The sequence below is a fragment of the Manis javanica genome, chromosome 2, assembly GCF_040802235.1.
Source record: "Manis javanica isolate MJ-LG chromosome 2, MJ_LKY, whole genome shotgun sequence".
NCBI classification, from domain to species: Eukaryota; Metazoa; Chordata; class Mammalia; order Pholidota; family Manidae; genus Manis; species Manis javanica.
The window spans coordinates 61,193,735-61,206,390 of record NC_133157.1 but is presented as its reverse complement, the minus strand read 5'-3'; the positions used below and the strand labels follow the sequence as shown (position 1 = coordinate 61,206,390).

The 12,656-nt window shown below is 38.4% G+C and overlaps 1 protein-coding gene across 1 annotated transcript in view; it reads left to right on the top strand.

Annotated features, from left to right (window-relative positions):
* Window positions 1-12,656, top strand: part of PDCD1LG2 (programmed cell death 1 ligand 2) — a 76,551-nt gene that overhangs the window by 38,268 nt on the left and 25,627 nt on the right. Inside the window, exon 6 of the mRNA XM_073219851.1 lies at window positions 1,861-1,910. The gene's annotated coding sequence lies outside the window, so the exon portion shown is untranslated. The remainder of the gene's footprint in view (window positions 1-1,860; window positions 1,911-12,656) is intronic.

The following is a 12,656-nucleotide window of genomic DNA, read 5'->3' as shown; positions in this document are numbered from 1 at the left end:
CATCTATTAGTATTTAAGTTTGATGAGTGCAGGAACTGGGCTTCTTTTATTGACCAATATATGTTGTATGTCTCCCACATTTCCTGGTCCATATAGATGTTCAATAAAATTGTAAACATGTAACCTACTATACAAAGGTATATATACTAACCTGCTCTATACAATATAGTATTCAGATGTGGTTATTTAAATTTAATAAAAAGAGCTTACAATATTGAGCTCACACATTGTAAGTGCTCAATAGCCACATGAGGCTAGTGGCTGCTATATTGGACAGAGCAGATACATTAATATTTCCATCTTTGCAGGAAGTTCTATTAAACAGCACTGTGTTGCACCCTTTACAAATTTCTTTTCAGTTTCACAAAAACTGCTCAAGGCAAGGAGTATGTCTGTTTTGCTGAGAAAGAAACTGAAGCTCAGAAAATAAAATTATATAGTTGGGAATTTGAACACAAGTCTAACTCTAAAACTCGTGGCCTTTTTGTTACAAAAGGGCTTGGTTAAAATGAGTCAATGTGAGCAATATTATCTTTGGGCTGCAGAAGGAGAGAGTTTCAAACCCAAAAGAATTGAGTGACTTTTTCATTGACTTGCTGAACAAACCCAAGAACAGAATTGGAGGAGTTACCAGGTATAGACATCAGATCTCTAGGACATGTTTTCAGATCTTATGAACAGTATATCTCAACTCTCTATGGTTAAAAAAAGTTTGTTTTTTTAAAATTTTTCTAAATATCTTTCTGATATATATTAAAGACGAATTACCAAACAATGAAATAGAAAGAACAAAGGCATAAAACAATAAAGCCAATTTTTACTGGATTCAATAAATAGGACATTTCAAAAAATGTGATAAAAAAATAACATAATAAAAGAATTATGTTGAAGTTTCTATATGTTTCACTTGATTTCTATAGTTATCATGGACTGGAAACAAAGAATTCATCTACCAGCTCCAGCTCCTGGACTTTACTTTGAGTGGCACTGCCCTGAAAGCCTGAGTCAGGACTTCATAGGGATTTGAACCAAAGGCCAAAATGCTGGCTTACAGAAGAACCAAAGAGAATGACAGCACAGACCTCTCAGGGATTAGGAAGGCCTTCCATGAAACTCCAACATTCAAGGGCAATTCCTATGTGTTAACCATTAAGCTCCTTTCAAATGTAAACCCTCTTGAAGGAGACTACAGTGCCAGATAGAAGCCCTCAAAGTTCCAGGCCAAGGTCAGGATGGTCATGAGGGAGTTATTAAAAATCTGGTGTATGGAGCAAAAACAGAATTAGAGATGGACTGAGTTCAGGAACCCAGGCAACTGCAGGAGATGGACATCAAGACCTGGAAGAAATCAGAAGGGGAGGTAACATATTAAATCAGAGTCTGAGAAAGAGATGAAATGAGGGAGATGGTGGTGAGCAGCATCCCGTTATGTGAACTTCTGCTTCTGCCCAGTAAGTTGTTTTAAACCAGTATCAGTCATTTGCACCTTAATGCAAAATAATTGATCATACCTTCTGCTGTGTGTAGACAGGAAGGAAGTGGCAGTGGAAACTAAAGAGAGAATTCTGGAGCCAGACATTTCCTGGGCTGACTACCAAAATTAGCAGCCCCTCAGCTTCTGAGTGCCCAGAGAACAAGGAGAGACAAAGGAATTGGGAAGTGGAGGACTCTTTTGTTCACAATTTTTGCCTATGGGTACAGTTTTGCCTTATATATTATTCAGGCTGACATCTCAAGCCATGGTAGACATTTGGACTTCTATATGTAGATTTGTTTACTTATTGTTTGCAATCTTTTAGCCTATTAACAGAACACTTTTCTCATTAATCTTATTCCATCACTGGGATTTTTCTTTTCCAGACACAACAAAAAGATCTGTTACCACAATACGGACAGAAATAAATGGAACTGTGAGTAGTCATGATTTTTTCTTTCTACTTCACCTCTTTTTCTCTCCCAGCTTGAATTAAGAAATAATCCCTGTTCTATTAATGCACAAAGGACAAATGAATAGTTTAGACTTGTACAGAATCTTCCCATTCAGTGGCATTTTAGCTAGTTGTTCTTGCAACCCTGCATTGTTCTATACCTTTATTGGAGAACAAAGATGGTGTCTGCTTCACAGCTGCAGAGCTATTATGTAGCCTTTGGTCTGTCTAGATTCCTCAGCACTTCTAAGGAATACTACCTAGCATATCTGGGCTCACATACTTAGAAACCTAATTAAAATGTAACAGCAAGGGGAAGATACTCAACTGTGATGCAGTCAGTAACTTATGTTTTTGCAACAATTACTAAGTACATTGTTGGGAGCTATGAATCAAGATGTAATGCTGGGGGAATAGAGGTCTCTCTGTGAGGTTGACAGGCTTGGAGATAGAATTTGCACAAGAGAAAGGATGATTTGGAGGTCAGGGAAAAACGGGGTTGTTGAAATCATTCAGACTGGTTGGATGAAAAGCTTAGACCCTGGGAAGTGGTGTGTTGGGGATCAACAGTCCTCGGTTATGTTGTAAAATGGGTGTTTCTAGCTTTCTTGGGAAAGCCACCTCTCCTCTTATAATCTAGGAGTCACATGGCATGAAGCATGAGTTCATGAGTTCACCAAAACGATGATACAAAAATCATACAAATTTCAACCTAACTTTGCATCAGCTACTCAGAATTTTCAGAACTGTTCATTTTTAAATTTCCTGAACATATGCCCCAAATTCCAAAGGCACCAATTATGAAAGCAACCCTAGAAAACCTTCAAATTTTGGTTTAGTTGGTATTTGAAATACTTGTACATGTCTGGCTTATACATATCTCTGGCAGTTCATAAGCACAAATATGACTGAATGGAATGAAACTGGCTCTTGCACCCTCCCCATCTCCCACCATTTCCCTCAAAGCCATTTGTGAAAATACATCCTATCACTGTATATTCATCTCTGGGCACAGAACCAAGGAACAGATGCAATTAGGCCTGAGATATACTTGAGGCCCAGGTACTCTGAGCTTCTCTGAATCAGCCACGATATTTTCTTGACTCAGGGAAGTTTCAGTTCAACACTGGCAGTCTTGACTGAAACATCTGTTTCTTGAGAAACAAAAATCCTGTATTCCTATGTATTGGTTTGCTTGGCCTACAGGTGAGCTCCCATGGTAGGCTGCAGTATTTGTCTGAGTTTCATGAGCTGAGTCTTTGTATAAGTGGCTCCTTTAACTGCTCAACATAAGGAAGACATAGTGAACGGCCTGGGAGCAGAGGTGGCAAACTCAGATGCACAGCAGACTTAGGCGGGCGATGAAACGAAGAAGGGTGTGGTATGACTATATAGGGAATGCTGGGGACCGTGACAGATTGAAGAGGTTATTCTGTCACTGAGCACTAGCCTAACATTGCTGGAGAATATAGAAGTCCAGATTTTTATATAAAATGTCCTACTTGTTAAATTGGCTGACAGTGTTTCAAATACCAATTAAAACAAATAAAATATGCCCACAGAGAGTATAAGAACAACGAAAAACTGAAGGAACAAAACAGCAGCAGAATCACAGAACCCAAGAATGGACTAACAGTTACCAAAGGGAAAGGGACTGGGGAGAATGGGAGGGAAGGGAGAGATAAGGGCGGAGAAGAAGAAAGGGGGCATTATGATTAGCATGTATAATGTGGGGTGGGGGAATGGGGAGGGCTGTGCAACACAGAGAAGACAAGTAGTGATTCTATAGCATCTTACTATGCTGATGGACAGTGACTGTAATGGGGTTTGTGGGGGGGACTTGGTGAAGGGTGAAGGGGGACCTAGTAAACATAATGTTCTTCATGTAATTGTAGATTAATGATAACAAAATAAAAAATATATATATGCCCACAGACTAACTGAGCATGTCAGTGACCAGTCTGCAACCTCTCTCCTAGAAAGAAAATACTGTCAGGGAAGAGCTTAGGGTCTGACTAATGAAGGCAGAAACATCTGTTTGAGGAATTGAGGAATATTCAGAGGCTTTGCTGGCATCCTAAGCATCTCATTCTGTACATGGTCGAAATATTGCTCTATTATGGAGTGGCTTCTTTGAATTAACTGGATATCACAACCCATTTTTGACCAATACATCTCCTTATAAACAGAAAAATCTTAAACCCCCTTTTAATTGTATCTGAAATTCAAAATAAAGAATCTATGTTGGTGAAAGTCAAATTTCAAAAGAAATGGGACTATTTGCCCCCTCCCCAATTATACATAGTCACCCTCTCCACCTTCTAACCCAGGAGAGGGAGAGTCATAGAGGTGAGAAAGTGATGCCCCTTCTCCCTAGCCCTTACCTGAGAATATGTGGTATGATGTAAAGAGGTTAGGACCACTTAGATACATATTGTAAAAGACACACATAGGAATATTCCTGGTAGTTTTACTTATAATAGCAACAAATCAGAAATAACCAAATATGGATCAATAGAATAGATTAATAGAAAGACTATACAGTAATTAAAATGAAAGTACGAGAGTATTGTTGAGATGGATACATCTGAACAATATAATTTTGAGAGGAAATCCAGAATGCAGAAAGATGTAGACAATATGTTACTAATCATAGAGTGTTTTAAAACATGCAAACAGCCCCTAAGTATTGTTTATAGAAACAGTCATGTGAAGTAAAAGTACCAAAACAGTATGGAAATGATAAACATCAAATTCAAACTCTTAAACTGGGTTGTAGGTATACAGATACTTATTATATTCTTCTCTATGGTTTGTTTTATGCCTAAAATACTTATTTCTATTTAAAAAATGTCATGGCTAAAACTCAAGAGATTTAGACTCAAGTTTTTCTGTGAGCTAGCTACACAATCTTGGAAAAGATACAACCACTCTCTGAGCTTCAGTTTTGTCATCTACAGATTGAGAAGGTTGGACAAAATCCAGAAGGGAAATCAGGACTCATGTCAGGTGCAGGGGATGCTTAGAGCAGAGATGAGGATGGTTTAGGAGATCATGTCTAGATGGGGAGTGTGGTGATTGAAAAGTCATGCCTGCCTTGACTGCAGGATGGGAAGAAGTCATGGACCTTGACCATATAATTGCCAGATGTGAAGTAGATGTCTTTATTTTTTTAATTATGTGTTTTTCTATGTTTCTTTTCATCTTTGTGACATGAATACATATTTTTTTAAAATACATGATATTGACACATTATTTTATATTCTACATGATTCAGTTGCATTCAGAGTTACTTTCAGATTGGTTCAAGCCTTTGTAATCATGTTTAGAGCTGCATAAAATGTGGAAATTGATTAATAATCAATAGCGATGGAGTATTTATGGAAAAAAGGGTCTCTTTTCACTTAGCATAATGTTTTATGGTTTTGTCATGACAGACACCAACGTGTTAGATTTCAGTAGATGCTTTTTAAGTTCCTCCCTATAAAGGTGCTCACCATTTATTAACTTCTTACTGAGAACTAATTATGTCCCCTGGGAAGAAATGGGAGCAAAACTTAGAGATAATTGATTTGGGGAATGGAAAGAAGATAGGACTGGATCCCAGTGTTTGGACAGCCAGGAAAATCATGGTATCTTTTGTTGAGGGCAAGTGGCACTTCAGGTTTCTCTAGGGAAAAAGAACCACTGAACCACTAGAAGATTAACAAGTATGAAATCTGTAGGGCAGGCTGACAGGCTGGAAATTCAGGTAAGAGTTAAGGTGCAATTTTGAGTCCAAAATCTGTAGGGAAGGCCAGAAGGCTGGGAACCCAGATGGGATTTTCATATCATGGTCTTGAGGCAGAATTTTTTCTTCTCTGGGAAACTTCAGTTGTTACTCTTAAGGTCTTCAACTGATTGAATGAGACCTACCCACATTATGGAAGTTAATTTGCTTTATTTAAAGTAAACTGACAAGTATTAGTCACATCTACAGAATACCTTCACAGCAACGTCAACTAACATTTGACCAAAAACTAGGACATGATAGTCTAGCCAAATTGATATAAAATTAACCATCACAGGCACCAAGAGATGAGGGAGAAGTCTTGACTGGAGTAATTCAATTTGTTGGACTTCCCCGAGCCTTTAAAAATAGAAGTATATGACCATCTATTACCTGGTCACTAGAGTTGTCTAAGAGGCCAGGGCTCTGTCTAATACCTCTGTGCTTTTGCTCATGTTGTGTCTTCTGCCTATAATACCCTCCCCATTGCTGTTACTTACCCAAACTCAAACTTCTTGCAAGCTCTACCTTAAGATATAATAATAATTAGCATTAATATTATAATAATGCCAGACCATTTTTCTGAACACTTTAGAGGTACTAATTCATTTACTCCTCACAGTAACCCTATGAGGTATTTACTTTCCTGCACTAGCCCCCAATTTTATAGGTGAGGAAACAGTTGTGCAAGATCATACAGCTAGTAAATATAAGGCCCAGTAAATGAGCCCAGGTTTCCAAGGCCAGAGCCCACACCTGTCTGCTACACTATACTGACTTGCTTAAGCTTTAAGACTCTATTCTCCAACCTGCCCCTCTTATTTTCCTTCTGCATTGTGGATACAGTCTATACCACTTTTAAGCACAAGATCACAGCATTATTTTCTCATTGCCTCCATGTGTGCACATTTTATGTCTATCTAATCGGTGTAATAAAGTGAGAGATTAACATTAATGCAACTATTGGGCGTTTGGTGTTTGTTCCACTGTTCATTGTGCTTCTTTTAGTTTATTCTGTGGTGAGTTTAAAGAGGTGACTAATTTTGACCAAATTTGGCTCACTACTGAAGGATAAATATTGTATAATTTTAGTTGAGTCTGCTCAACTACAAAAAGAATAACAACAATTTTCTGAATTTTTAAATAACATAATTTTTTCTGAATATACAAGTGAAAACTAAAAAAGTATAGAGAAAATAAAAATGATTTATGACCCATTGTCCAGAGACCACCATGGTTATTTAATATTTGTTATTTAATTCCTAATATATTTTACAGTTAAAGTTTTACAGAATTAAATGATAGCATGTGTAACTTGGTGTTGTTATTTTTTACTTAATTATTTATCAATAGTATTGCCTATATATTAAAAATGTAGTTAATGGTTCTATGATATTTTATTGTATATATGTACCAGGACTTATCTAATTCCCTATTGTTTGGTATTTGGTATCTACCTCAAAGAGGGTTTTTTTTTTTGCTATTTAAATATTATCTCAGTTAATAGCTTTATACATAAATCTTTATGTGCAACTCTTGATTATTACTGCTAAGATAAAATCCAAGACATAGAATTGCTGTGGTAAAGCTATAGGCATTTTTAAGACTCTCCAAATGTATAGCTAAATTGCCCCCTTAAATGTTGTACCTATTTATACTAGCAATACATGAAAGAACAAATTTTATCACACTTGTTCTGGAGATGGGTATTGTCATTGTTTTTAAATTTTGCTAATGTGAAAATTGTAAGTCATTATTACCTCAATTTGCATTTAAAAATTATTAGTGATATAAAGCATTTTTCATATATTTATAGGTTTTATCTTCCTTTGGGAATTGCCTATGCATATCTTTTGTCCATCTTTTTGTCTTCATCTTTACTTACAGTTAATATTAACCTATTGCTTGCTATATATTTTATGGGTTTTCCTTTGATTTGTCATTTACTTTTGAGTGGTTTTTCTTAGCCTAAGAAAACAGGTATTGGATTTAGTAAAATTGGGTTACAAGACCCTATTATAAACATTAATTCCTATATGCTATATCCTTATTTAAAGAAAGTAAGTGTATTAGTTATAACATTTATGCTAGATAAAAGCCTATATTGAGTAGGATCTGCAGTTCCTGGAACAGTAAGTTATAAATTTTTAGAAAGCAAGTACAGGGTCTTCCTCTTCCTTTGAAAGCTCATTTACATCTTAGGAAGTATACTTACAGTCCATTGACATGTATCAGCTAAAATGGGGTAGGCAAATTATAGCCAGGGAGCCAATCCCTAGCTGTTTTTGTAAACAAAATTTCATTCAATATAGCCATGTTCTCCCTGAGACTTTCATACCCTATTTCGCCTGCCTTTGAAGGCAGAGTTGAATAATTGCAACAGACACCATATAGCCCATAAAGTCTAATTTTTTTACAATCTGCCCTTTATACCAAAAAAGTTTGCTGACCCCTGACCTAGAGGTTCTCCCTGTGCCTTCTCCCACTGTTTATATACTTGTTTGTGTTCTAAATAATCTAATGCCACCCCCAGCTCTTACATCTTTTTCGTGAAGTCTGTGGACAGAGCCCCACTAGGAAGTGCTTAGGCCCAGCCAGTCCAAGGCTCTCACTCTCTTACACCCATTCTCTGCCATCCCAGCTCTGCCTCACCACCAAGCCACCTGGATGGGACCAGTGTTGAGTTTTGGGCTCTCCAGGAGTCGTCCTGGGTCCTCATGCTCTTACCTAGCATCACCTTGGGAGGGGGGGTCTCGGAACCTGCTGAGCATGTCCATTGCACATACTTCAGACAAGACTTACTCAGATAAAATATTCTCCCTTTCCACGTAAGAAGGGAAGGGGCTTGCTAGTTTTGCTTCACTGGCAAGAGACTTAAATAAGGCCTGATTATTGTGGGTGCCCAGAAGGGCTCAGTAGCTCAAGCAAAACAGCAGCTCAGAGCTGGATTTTCTACTCCAGAGCTGTGCTCCTAGCTTTCTAAATAACCTTGGGAAAGGTATTGCCTGTTTCTATTCTTGTGGAAATCCAGACATTTCAATCTCCCAAAGGGGCATTCAAGGCCTTAACTTTAATATTTTAAAATAAAAAGACTCATACCAAACTTAAAGTGGCCACAGAGATAGCTCACTCCTACCCTTCCCCATGGTGGATGTGGTAGTCATGGATGTGGTAGTTCACTTATGTCCTGGATCTCTTGTTTTTGTGTACATTAGAGGATTGCAACTATCTGCAATTAATCTGTAGTTAGTTGTGGTCATGCAGCGCCTTGGTCAACTAAATGTAAGCCTAAGTGATGTGTGTTACTTCTGGAAAGGAGATGCAAAAGGTAGCTTTCCCATATTTTCTTTTTCCATCTAGCATAACCAGTGACATTTGAGGTAGTAATTGCTACATCAGCCTGGATCTCTGAGTGAATACCAATAACAGAGCCCCTTGCTGACCCTCAGGGAACATGGGACATGAGCAAGAATAAACCTGTGTTTATTACATTGAGATTTTGGAGTTATTTGTTATTGAAGCATAATCTAGTCTACCATGACTGATAGAACAGGGAAAAACTGAACCTCTACTCAGTAGACCATATGTTATCATTTAAAATTCTGTTTCTAAGGAATAATAATATGAGAAAAAAATCCCTTCTATATAATAAAAAGTAGAAAAGATAAGATATACAAATATACTATGATATTTTATCACATAGACATAACCAATCATTGATGGTCTATTTTAAAAAAGCTTTTCATACACCCACCATACCCCCTTTCTCTTAAAAAGTGAAGTAAAACATTAAAATGCCTGTAGTCATTGTCTTTATATTATGAATCCATAGTTTTCTTCTTTTATGTTCCTGAATTTTCTTTGTTCTTTAATACATTTTTAAGTGTCCCACTGTATCATTTTTAAGTACCCACTGGTGCTTGTTAGATGAAGAACAAGACTTTCTAAAGGCCATTTATCCCCCCACCCCACTCACCTCTCTATCCCACTAGTCAAACATACTATATAGAACTCTTTCATTAGGTTCTCATTAGCTTTAGGGAGAGAAATGCTATACCATCTTTCAAAGACACAAACTATTATCTTAGTTGCCTTTCAGAGATTCCTAGCCCAGCAAACCTGGAAGGAGTGGATATAACTCCAGACATGTAAGCAAGCGATCAGGTGATTTGCTCCAGATCATCTTATAACTTAGTGGTGGACCTGGAGCTAGAGTCCAGGCCGCCTGACTCCTTTCCTGTAGTGCACTGCCCCTTCTATGTGTGGAAGCTCTTTTTGCGGCTGATCTTACTCACTTGTGCTGTTATTTGGGCCCATGGCTTCTTGGTCTATGCAAACAACCAAGCTGTCAACCAGAGTAAGTTCAGAAGTGGATTCTGATACAATAGATATATATTAAGCATAATAAATACCTTTTAAAAAGTTTTTCTAGCCATGAAGTCATGGTTTTTCAGAGCTTACAGACATGTAACCTTACTGCCTCATTTTAGAGATGATGAGATTGGGGCTAAGGAATGTTAAGTATGAATGACATGAAATAATAGAAAAGTAAAAGGTCTTGTGATTCCCAATAAAGTGCTGTTCATTCGTTCATTCACTTTCAATTGTGTATTAAATGTCTGCTATTTGCAAGTGTCAGTTATGCCACATGGGAATTGTAAAGGTAGATTAAGCATGGTATTAATCAACCAAGATTATTGCAACTAAGTATTAGAGATAAGGTACTTGAAAAATTGTTCTCATTAGAATAATTTGGGTTAAAATTAAAATAAAAGATGTCAGATTTCTATATGCCCCCTAGGAATTGATCCAACCTCTGTATTTTTCGGGTTTGTTTTATTTTTTGCATGTCTTTTGTCTTCCTCTTAAGAACTTCCACTTGAGAACTGAACACAGGTCCACTTGAGAACTGAAATTCCTTTCCCCTTTCCTAGTCCAGTGGTTTCTAATCTTCTTTTCTTTTTCTTCCTTTGCCATTATAATGGAAATAATAGATAACACCTTTTTCTAAAGGAAATATTAGACAGAATACCTACACATGCTGATTAGGAAAAACTTCAGTCCTCCTCCTGATTCTCTGTGACACCAGTTGGGTGTCCTACAATTTAACTCAATTCTGACACGTTCTGCCTGGAGGTAGCATGAGATCCCATAGGTTAAGGGCTCAGTCTCACACGACTGCCTATCCCCCAACTTCAGATGCCAATGGCAAGTTCGCCTTGTCACCTATGCTTCTGGCCAGTAGGCTGTAAATCTGGTGTTCCCACAATCCCCTCACTGAGTTTGATGAATTTGATAGAGCAGTTCATAGAGCTCAGGAAATGTTTTCTTACTGTTTACCAGTTTATGGTAAAAGGATAAGATAAGGCATACACATGAACATTCACATTGAAGAAATGCAGAGGGTATGTAGGAAGGGGATCAGAACTTCCACATTCTCTCTGTGAGCCGCTCTCCCAGCACCTCAATAAGTTCACCAACTCAGGAGCTCTATGTTGGGGTTTTTATGAAGATTTTATCACATAGACATAACCAATCATTAACCCCATTTTTAGCCTTTCCTCCTCTCTGGAGAATAGGGGGTGGGGCTGAAAATTCCAAGCTTCTAATCATAGCTTGGTGTTTCTGGTGCCCAGCCCCCATCCAGGAGCTCACCAATGTCACTTCATTGAGATAACAGACACTGCTGTCACCCAGAAATACCAAGGGATTTAAAAACTCCATGTCAGAAACTGAAGTCAGAGATCAAAAATTAGGACAAAAGATGCTCCTAGTGCTCTTATCACTCAGGAAATTACAAGGGTTTTAAGAACTTCTTGGAACATATTTGGGAAATCATGTAGCTCTCAAATTATCACTTTATTACAAAGCCCATCTTATTTATCTACACTAAGAATCCCCAGAAATGCCCACCCCATGTTAATCTTCCCTCCCTCACAGAGCACAGCTGTTCCAGCGAGGGAGCCAGGTGCTGCACGAGGGGTCATTAACAGTCTTACCTGGGCTCACAAATGTTAATTGTGCAAGAAGTCTGTGTGTGTTTTTATAGTTCTCTATGGCTTTACAAGAGATACAAATAATATATGAAAGTTCAGATATGGAGAAAAATACTTTAGGCTTGAGATTATCAGGAAAGAGGAAAGGTTTCATGGAGGGGGTAACATTTGAACCATCAGAAATGGAAATAGACTTATAGATAAGAGGACACAGGAGCGAAGACAGAAAGGCAGGGAGACATGGGGCATCAGCAGGAAAAGGCATGCGATCCTAGTTTGGAAAGAGTCAGGTGTGAAGTAAGGGAGAGACTGTTGGGGACCATACTGTGAGCCACATATTCCAGACAAAAAGGTTACATCTTACTCACTAGACATTGGTGCCTCCATCAGGTCTCAGCAGGAAACAGAGGGCAAACTCAGAAGGGGTAACTGAGGCAAGTTTACAGTTTTTACTACTGACAAAGACATTAGCAGGGTTAAGGGAGACCAGAGATGGATGTTGACCACCCTGGAACCAGCAAGAGCAGGAAATGGTTGACCATCCTTAGGCTTGAAGAGGAAAGGAAAGGAGCAATTACCAGAACCTTATGAGAACAGCAATAGGAAAGGGCTGCCAACAAGGAGCTGTGGCCTTCAACAGAAGGACAATACCAACCGACAGCCTGTCTGGAAGGTCACTGAGGAATGCATACGCCAGCCACTTCACTCTCCTACCCGCTGCAATCTCCTGTCTCCCCTCAGCTGAGGGAAAGATGGGGATGGAAGCCAGAAAGAAGAGAGCCCAGTGCTGCAGTCCACAGTGTCATCCTCCTGGGGCCCAAGCAGGAGAGAGCAGGTGGAGAAGGAGTCTGCAGAAGAAAAACAGAAAGGTTTTGAACCATGCTGCCTCCAGACAGATGAGATTTGTTCCTAAAGTAGTTTCTCACTCCAATCATATTTTTTGAGTGGTTCTCTATTTTCTAA